Genomic DNA, 10082 nt, shown 5'->3' on the forward strand with positions numbered 1-10082 from the left:
AATTCAATGGCAACTACAAACCAACAACAGTTTGAAGATTACCTTCCAATAATGGCAGATAAACTGGGCGGAGATGGTTTAATCGAGGAACTATGTAAAGGGTTTCAACTACTGATGGATCCTGATAAGGGTGTGATCACGTTTGATAGTTTGAAGAAGAACTCATCGGTTTTGGGGCTTGGAGATTTGAGTGATGAGGATATTGTTAGTATGTTGAGAGATGGTGATTTTGATGGAGATGGTGGGCTTAATCAGATGGAGTTTTGTGTGCTTATGTTTAGATTAAGTCCTGATTTGATGGATCAGTCTGAGTTGTTGCTGGAAGAGGCTTTAGAAAACGACTTTAGTGGTTTCTGATGTTTAATTGTTTGGTTTTATAGATGGATTAATTGATCCAAATTGTTGATAATGTGTTCGGATTATTTATAAATTTTTTAACAGTGGATTTTGCCCCTATTTTGTTCTCTATCTTGCTTGAAAATATGAATTAATTGAAAGTTTATGGTTCATTTACTGATTTATTGATCAAGTTTTGTGGTTCGTTAATGTTGTGTTGTTGCTAAGGCTATGTGTAGGGGATGGGGTGATGACACCAACCGACAACCACCTCAGCCCCATCCTTTGTTAAAACCATTACACCACCACTCTCGCCGCCAAGACTTTAACGAGAGTGAAGAAGAAAAGGAAACAACGTGGGGGGGTGGAGGTGCTTTAACAAACCAAAGTTATAACCACTAAAGTTCTATTGCTTACATGACACTTTAACTTGTCATTTTAACATCAACCAGTACACATAGTCTAAATAAACGCGTTAAAAATGTAGTACGATACACAACTAGAACAAATGTCATATAACATATTTTCATGAAAGAATTGAGTATTAAACAAAATAATAGTGTGTGACGCGTAAAGAAGGTGAAGTGTTCTTCTAGATAACGCCCAAAAGTGAAATCCGATGGGTGATTGTAGAGAGATTTATCAATTTGTATTTACTTTAGAGTCAAGTTCGTTTTTTGTTTATGTGAGGTGATCAAAATTGCGACTTTAATCTAACAGTTTATATATTTATTTGAGACACATTATAGTTAGCAAATTTTGTCGTTCTAGTCAAAATGACTAACTTCGTTAAATATTTCTGTTAACCACATGCTACATTAGTTCCTTTCATATATGTGAGCTAAAATGACTAAAACACACTTTGAGATAATAAAAATATATGATGAAGCTAGTCATCTAGACTGCAACAACCAAAAATTGCAAGTCATAATATATCTAAGACAAAAAAAAAAAATAATAATAATAAATAAAATTTTGGGTTAAAGTGATATTAATCAAATCACCGGAATGAAAACTGAACATAAGTCTTTAATTAATATAAAAACGTAACTAGGTAATACTTTCATGGAGGAGATCATCGGAGATATGAAAGCCTTGGGGATTTCTTTGATTTAAAAATAGGTCTAAGTTTAAGTTCTTAGAGTTAACGAATTAATGTAAGTTTATCATTATGTAATTCTGGTTATGGCTGGCCTCCTTGGCTGGTGGGTGTGTTTGTGGTCGTCAGGGCCGGCCCAACAGTAGTGTTGGGCCACTAGGGCTTGAGGCCACCGAGAAAATAAGGCCCCCATTTAAAATTAACTATTTTTATAACAAGAGAACGTCAACTAATAGCGTGTAATTGATAAAAGAGACAATATTACACGTTGACCTAGTGGTTTCCTGCATGTTTTTTAATTTCTAAAATTAAAGCTTTTCCAATTTCACCCAAGTTCGACTCCGACTCACTTAAGTTGTATTTCTTATTTTTGTTGATTCTCCATATCATATCTTATTTATTTTGTTTTCATTTTTTCCTAGCTATCTACCTTGAATCTGTATTATATACATTACGACATCATGTTATTTTCTAATTGAAAATCCAAAGTGTTATAGTTTCATATAAGAAACACGATAACCCCTTGGTAAATTTTAAAATAAAAATTATAAATTTTACAATTTAGTTTCTTTAACTCTTGATAAGGGTCTTAAATTTTTTTTTTTACTTTAGTCCACAAAATTAGTTGGGCCGCCACCTCGTCTCTTATTTGGGAACAAAAGTTACCTTAAAAATAAAGAAGGTAATACTTTTGTAACTTCTTAAATTTTATCACTAAAAAATAAAAAAAAAACTTTTCATTCGTGTTGTTGTGAACCTAACCATTGACGTCATGGGTGTGTCATTTGTTCAAGTATTTGACCAAAAGGAAGCATCATTGGACTTGGTCAATATTGTTTCCATGTTTTGCTGTCGCCATTGGTTGAATCATATGAATGAAGTGAATACCAAATTTGATTTTTATGTTCTTTTTGGAAGCGGCAATGTTTTAACGACTATGCAACTAGCTATGAACTACATAATACCCGTGGAAAAGAGTACAAATATGCACCCCAACGATGCCAAGACTAGGTCTAGTTTATTTTCGTGTCGATTTATTTCTAACCTACTTTAGTTTCATGTTTGTATCGGTTTGTTTGATTAGATTTGTATTACGTTCGGTTGTGTTTATAATGACCCATCTCTCCGACACATGTATATATACACGTGCATGTATTCTCGGCCTCACGCTACATCTTATTCAGTCATAAATAAGTAAAGTTCATGCATTTGTTATGATTGTTACTTACATAAGTAATTACGCAATAAAATGTTAATTAAATTCATTTAGCATTTATAAAATATAGTTTTATTAGGTTTTTCAGTTTTATTGAACAACCAACAAAAAAAATCTTCATTAAAAAAGATGGGCTAGCGAATAACTAGACCCAACACCAAATTATACCAAGCAAAATTATGAAAGTAATGAAAACATTTATTCACACATCAATTTAAGTTTAAGTTGGCTCTCCGGAGTCCGGTCCTCTTAACTCATCAAAACATTCTTCGAGCGGTTTCGAATCCAAAAAAATCTAACGTGGTCAATCAACGATTTCCTTCATTAATTTCTCAGTATTTTTTTTATGTACGATCTCAATTTCATTGTATAACATTTTATGTTTTACGGTTTCAATTATCATAAAAGTCATGTGAACAATTGATATGCATTTATGTTAAATAACGATCTTCGAATTGTGAAGTATTTAAATAATTAAATTGCTTCTGAACGAGTCGTTTGGTTCGAACAAATAGGAATCTTGTTTATCAAAAATAAATAAATAAATAAAAATTATGTGTTGTTAAATCATATGACTTAACTATTAAAATTACTTCTGAACGTGTCGTGTTTGGTTCGAAGTCGAACAAAAAGAAGCTTATTTACCAAAAAAAAAAGGAAAAGAAAGAAAGAAAAAGAAAAATACAGAGAAGACAATCTTGTGTGTTGTTTGTGAAACCATTTGGCCCAAATGATCTAAAGTGAGCTGCCTTGTTAGCAAAATTTACCTTTATTATGAAACAAGCTTAAGGGGATGCTTAGGTGAATTTGCTTATTTGATTATTTGCTTTTTGATAAGCAAAATCACTTTTGAAAAACTCAAATTTGAAGTTTTTAGAGCAGCTTTGCCAAACACCTTTTGCTTTCCATCAAACAAATAAGCAAGTTTTAGAAGCTCACCCAAATACCCGCTAAGCCGTCTTAACTTGAGCCTATTGAAGCTCTTCCATTTCACCCTGATCCAAGTTGGATCGTCAATCATGAAAAGGTTTCATAAGTTATATTTAGAGCATTCAAAGCATAGCCATCAAATTATGTGAGTGATTTTTATAATTTATAGAGTGGTTTATGGTGTTCTGACTTGTGAGTGAATCAGAGAGAAAATACACTAATTTTTTTGTATATTTGAAAAGTTCTTATAGTATCATAAATTTTTTTAATATTTTTTTTAAAGTGATTGTGAGTATTGGAAAGAGAAAATGTAATGTAAAGGTATAAAAAGTATTGTAACACCCACAAAGTTTAGGTCCAAATTTGACAAGTTTATAAAGATAAAGGACCAAAAATAATTATGAAAGGTAATGGGAAAAGGATGATAAAGAAAAGAAAGCATGTAATGTTAAGAGAATAAGTAAGGAAACTCCATCCCACATGGAAGGTGGGAAAGAAATAAAATCACTTTATAACGAAGGAGTTTTCCATGGCAATGTTCTTATGGAGCTAACCACTCTCACTAGTCCTAGTGGAGGGTGCGAAGCACCCGACACGCACGGACTCGGACACGGACAAGGGCGATGGGCGTAATGTGACATTTTGATGGCGCACTTGGCACTTCGCACGCTCGCATCGCCGCGAGCCGCATAAGGGCCGCTTTAGTATTTTTGAAATGTGGAAGATCGACCAAGAAGTGACAAGATACTAAATTTCAAGGACTAAAAATAAAAAATTTTGATTTCCAGACCCATCGCGCTACGCGACGGGTATACAGACTAGATCATCGCGCTACACGATGCAGTTTCCCATGAGTTTAGAAAAAGGGGCGTCGCGCTACGCGATGGTCCAGAAGGAAGGGGGTATCACGCTACGCGATGACCTGGTTAAATAACCGGATCAACCACGTGTCAACACGTGGCAAGATTTTGTGAATTGCGGCGTCGCGCTACGCGACGGCCCAAGAAAAAGGGCGTCGCGCTACGCGACCGTCCCCAAAATTTTGCCTATAAAAGGGGGGCTACGGGTTTGAAGGCAACTCATCCCAAAAACACCTTTTATTACACACACTTAACATTGGGATGCGTGCCCGACTACTGTGAGGTTCCGAGGTCTTGATTTCTCTTAACTCGTGCAAGAATTGGAGTTTTAACGATCCGTAGATGTGTTAAGCGAGCTGGAAGCAAGGTCCTGATGATTTAAGTTTCAATAAGTGATAAGTGAGTAAAAGTGCTGCTGGTGTAAAGCTTAGGCAATTCCCGCATGAGGTAGGGGTTCTGCTTAAGTTATTATTTTATTATTATTATAATGATTTAGACTATAGTCGTGGGTATAGCCGAACCTTGATTACAATTAAGTATAATATACCTTTTCATAAATAAAGGTTATAGTCAAAGTATTGTTTCTTGATGATTAAGAAACGTAAGGAATAAAACAATATTTCTTTGTGATTAAGAAATGTATGCAAATGTTATAATTAGATTAAAGTTTCTTCTTGAAGAAGAAACCTGATATGGATGTTTCTTCCTGAAGAAGAAACATAGTATATGATTAATGAGTAAGACAAATGGACTAAAGATCCAAATGTTTTATGGAAAGAAATGAATTGTCAAGGTTAAGCTATACGAAACAGATTATAGGTCTGGAGCTAGATCGTTGGTCTAGATATTTACACAAAGGTTGTTCTCGTAATATAGGTTCGAGATAGAAAGAATGCATAAATCAGAAAGATACATTGATCAAGAACAAAGGGGAATACGTCTAAACCTTTTTATAGTGTGAAATATGTTATGACGTGAATACGTCCAACCTTTTACGAATGTTTTATGACGTAAATACGTCTATGGACTGTTTTAAAGATATTTATTTTCTATGGAAGGTTTGTTGGAATACCGTATGCCCGAGACACATAATTAGGTTAATGTGACTAGCCGTGTTTGATCCAAGTCGGGTCATACCCAATAACGAGTTAGACACACACCAATTATGTATTTGTTAAGATAAGATCTATAAGACAAATACAGAACACGACACATTCAGAAATTCGGGTTTCTGAATATTTACTTGAAAGTGTTAAATAAATTAATTGGTTAATTTATTTATTCAAATAATTATTATTGGAATAATTATTTAACTATGTATTCTTTTATAAAATGGTTTATAAAAGATGGGGTGTTTATATATTTTATAAAATATAAAATATAAAATAAAAAAAAAAAAAAAAAAAAAAAATATATAATAATTGGGGCCGGTTTTAGGGTGGGCCCCACACCCCAATGTCTTGGTCAAATCTTGTCATATATTTGGTATAGGTTAAGTATTGATTACTTGGAAAATTACCTAACACCATGGCATTGATTTTGAATGATGATAAAAGGATTATGATCAAGACACTTTAAAGAGATACACTTTCAAGAAACCAAAATATAACCACACAACCTTTCTCTTCTTTCTTCTTGTTTACGGCCAAGGAGAAAAAGAAAGATTCGGGTCTCGGTTATTCGTGTTCAAGCTTCCTAACATAGCTCGGTGTGTGTTGGAGGCTCGGGGTACATTCCGTTTGAGGATTTTCCCTTTGAAGGTCTAGCATCAACATCATCATCTTCTTCAACATTAACTACACTCTTAAAAGGTTAAGGATGTAAGTGTTTATGGCTTTGATAGTTTAGTTTTCCCGCATTACTTGATCCTTGCCTCGGGTTTCTAATATATAGATTATTGGTAATCTTATATCATGAATAAACTAGGTTGTTCATGAACATATATTATATAGACTTGTAATATATAGATATATATATAAACATATGGATACATATGTTTAGTTTGTAAATATCACGCTTCCGCCTTAATTGTGATTAGTTAAATGGTTAACTAAATTTATAAATTCCAAAGAAACCCAACAAATGGCATCAAGAGCCGGGATACGGGAAACTAAGCTTCGGGTTCTCGGTTTTATTTTTTCCCCTTGAAAGATTTTATACAAAAAAAATTAACATGCATGAATTTTTCTTTGTATTTAATCTTGTTATTGTTTTTGGCTTTGTTCAAAAAAAAAAAAAAATAAAAAATAAAACCGAGTATATGGGCCGAAGCCCAAATCGGGTGATTTTGGGCCGAAGCCCACTTGGATATGGTTATTGGGCTAACCGGACATAAAAGGGAAAAAGCTATATGGGCCGAAGCCCATTTTTGGTTAAATGGGCCGAAGCCCGTGAGCTTTTTAATTGGGCCGAAGCCCATGTGTTTTGCACATGTGGGCCGAAGCCCATAATCATGTTATTGGGTCAAGCCCAAATTGGGTTGGGCTAGGCCCAATAAAGTCAAGGGGTTTTGGAACGGGTTCCTAAAACATAACGGGTTATGTTTGTTAATACTAGACCGAGCCGTAGACCAAGTGGATGTTTGTTTATGGTTGATGTTGTGATTGTAATTAATTATTCAAGTTTCGGTTTGTAATAATTAATTAGGGGCAATTTTGTAATTTTGTAATTATTTATTCATATGGGTATGTAATAAATAGGTTATTTGTAATATCTTTATTTTATAGAAAAATGTATTAGGACATTTGTTTTGTAATATAAAGAAGATTGCAAAATTGGAAGTTTGGGCCTAATTGGGCCGGGTATGGTGATAATGGGTCTCACAAGCCCATTAAGGGATTCAAGCCCAAAAGGACCTAAGCCCACCAATTGAGCCCAAATGGAAGCTTATGGAAGCTAAGGCCCAAGTTCAAGCCCAGTGGATCACAACGGGGTTGAAGAAGATGCTCGAAGCATTTGGATGCGGGATCGAGTGGGAGCTACAACATCCATGTGTCATGTGTCTCTTAGGATCGGACCTAAGATACACACTTGTTTCGGCTAACAAGTGTGGTCTAACTTAGTGGCTCGTGTCTAGTATAATTGTGTATGCTTGTTAATTAATTGATTGTTTGATTGTGTGGTTGTTAGATATTAGGATATCAACTTCGTCACATAGAATTAATTAACAAAGCATAAAACGGGTTCTAATAATTATCGGTAATTACGTGACACATAGTTTAATAAAATGGATTTATTAACTAGCCGTCTCACGCCCATAATAAAATGGCTTTATTATAAATTAGAATTTTGAAAATGGTTTCAAAATATCATGTTACTAAATGCATGTTAGAACATGATTTAAAGTTTTACAACTAGAATTATTAAAACTAAAAATCCCTTTTAAAATTAAGGATAATAAGTTAAACACCATCCTTTTGTATAACGCTTAACATATTAGTAAGCTCTTAGTGGGAAAAAGGTCACCTAACCGCGTAGAGTAAATTAATATGTTGAGGTAATATTGGCATATAAATGGGAAAAAGGTCACCTAACCGTTTGTATGTTAATATTACAAGTTGATACAAGTAGGACGACTTAAATTAGAACCATGTGAAGAGGGTCACCCAAGCATAGGGTCTAATAGGTGTTGATGGGATAAACATGCCGACACGAAATATGATTTCGAACCGGTCCCATAAACTCTAGAAGTTGCAAAAGGGTTTGCAATTGTTATGAATAACTACCTTGATAAACCGACAATGGGAAAAAGGTCACCTAACCGGAGTCGGGTTTATCGTTGGATTCTAGATTTTAATTATTAATTATATTTGGTATATATATAAAAGGGTATTAATAATTAAAAAGGTAAAACACTAAAATGAACTTAATTAAAATTCTGCAGATGGCCGCACACGTCGACGACAACATAATCCCTAACGTCCAAAATGTCTCTCTCCGATCTATTCTCGCTAAAGACCGTCTTAACCACAATAACTTTTCGGATTGGTTCCGAAATTTAAGGATAGTTCTAAAACAAGAAAAATTATATCATGTTTTGGAAACACCTATCCCCGAAGAACCGGAAGAGGGTAGTGAGGTCGAATATATGAATTGGGTCAAACTCACGGAAGATTCCATTCAAGTGTCATGCCTCATGTTGGCGACTATGGTTCCCGAAATCCAAAAGGATTTCGAAAACCATAATGCGTACGACATGATTACTCAACTTAAGGAAATGTTCCTTAAGCAATCGAGGGTTGAAAGGTTCGAAACGGTTCGAGCCTTGCATGCATGTAGAATGGATGATAATCAACCAGTTTCAACTTATGTACTTAAGATGAAAAGTTACATTGATCGCCTCGCCAAGCTCAATTGTCCCATCTCAAAAGAGTTAGCAACGGATTTGATCCTTAACTCTTTGTCGAAAAGGTTCGACACTTTCGTATTAAATTATAACATGAACGGGTGGGACAAAACCATTGGAGAACTTCACTCAATGCTTAAAACAGCCGAGGCGAGCATGGGCAAAAGGGTTTTACCCATGTTTGCGATCAATGAAGGTAGATCCAAGAATCGATCTCAACCCAATCTTAAGGCTAAGGTAGCCAAAAGAAAGGGTCCTCCTATGCATCTTAAGGGTAAGGGCAAATCACCGGTTATGGCAAAGAAACAAAAGGTTATGGAACCGAGGGGTCATAAGGATGATCCTTGTTTTGGTTGTGGGGAGACCGGACACTGGAAACGCAATTGCCCGGTCTACCTAAAAGAGCTAAAAGACAAGAGGAATGCGGCGCATACCTCGGGTAATGTCTTTATGATTAATGTTGAGCTAAATCTTATTTCTTCTAACACATGGGTATTGGATACCGGATGTGGAACTCATATTTGCAATTGGTTGCAGGGGTTCAAAAAGAATGAAGACTTAAAGAAGGGCGAAGTGAATCTTTTCATGGGCAACGGTGCAAGGGTGCACGTGGTCGCTAGAGGAGACTTCACTTTATCGCTTCCAAGTGGTTTGGAAGTTGTTTTGAGAAATGTTTTGTATGCTCCTAGTTTGACTAGGAACATTATTTCTGTGCACCTTCTTAGACAATGTAATTTTGATTTTAAATTTGTAAGATCAGAAATGCATGTATCATCTAATGGTATCTTTTATTTTAAAGCTGTACCAAACAACGGTATTTATGAATTGGTTCATGATAATACCTTAAATAGCTCATTATATCAAACTTCTACTAAAAGACTCAAAAAGGATTTGAGTGATTCCTACATTTGGCATTGTCGCCTTGGACACATAAACAAGAATCGTATAAATACTCTCCAAAAGAAAGGTCTTTTGAAAACAAACGAGTTAGGTTCGTTTGATGAGTGTGAATCTTGTATTCAAGGCAAGATGACCAAAGAGCCTTTCAAAGGTACAAATGAAAGGGCTAAGGATTTGTTAGGTATAATACATACGGATGTATGCGGACCTTTCAAGCCAACTAGTAGGAATAGTGAAAGGTACTTCATTACCTTTACCGACGATTTTAGTCGATATGGGTATGTTTATCTAATGAAACACAAACATGAAGCCTTTGAAATGTTCAAAGAATTTCAAAATGAAGTACAAAATCAGCTCGACCGAACAATCAAGGTACTCCGCTCCGATAGAGGAGGC

At 35.0% G+C, this 10082-nt stretch overlaps 1 pseudogene; it reads left to right on the forward strand.

Annotated features, from left to right (window-relative positions):
• Nucleotides 1–433, forward strand: LOC143620444 (calcium-binding protein PBP1 pseudogene; annotated as a pseudogene).
• The last annotated feature ends 9649 nt before the right edge of the window (nt 434–10082 follow it).

This window comes from Bidens hawaiensis, unplaced genomic scaffold (assembly GCF_021521415.1).
Source record: "Bidens hawaiensis isolate Kalapana, Puna unplaced genomic scaffold, B.hawaiensis_p1.1 tig00002572_1, whole genome shotgun sequence".
Classification (NCBI taxonomy): domain Eukaryota; kingdom Viridiplantae; phylum Streptophyta; class Magnoliopsida; order Asterales; family Asteraceae; genus Bidens; species Bidens hawaiensis.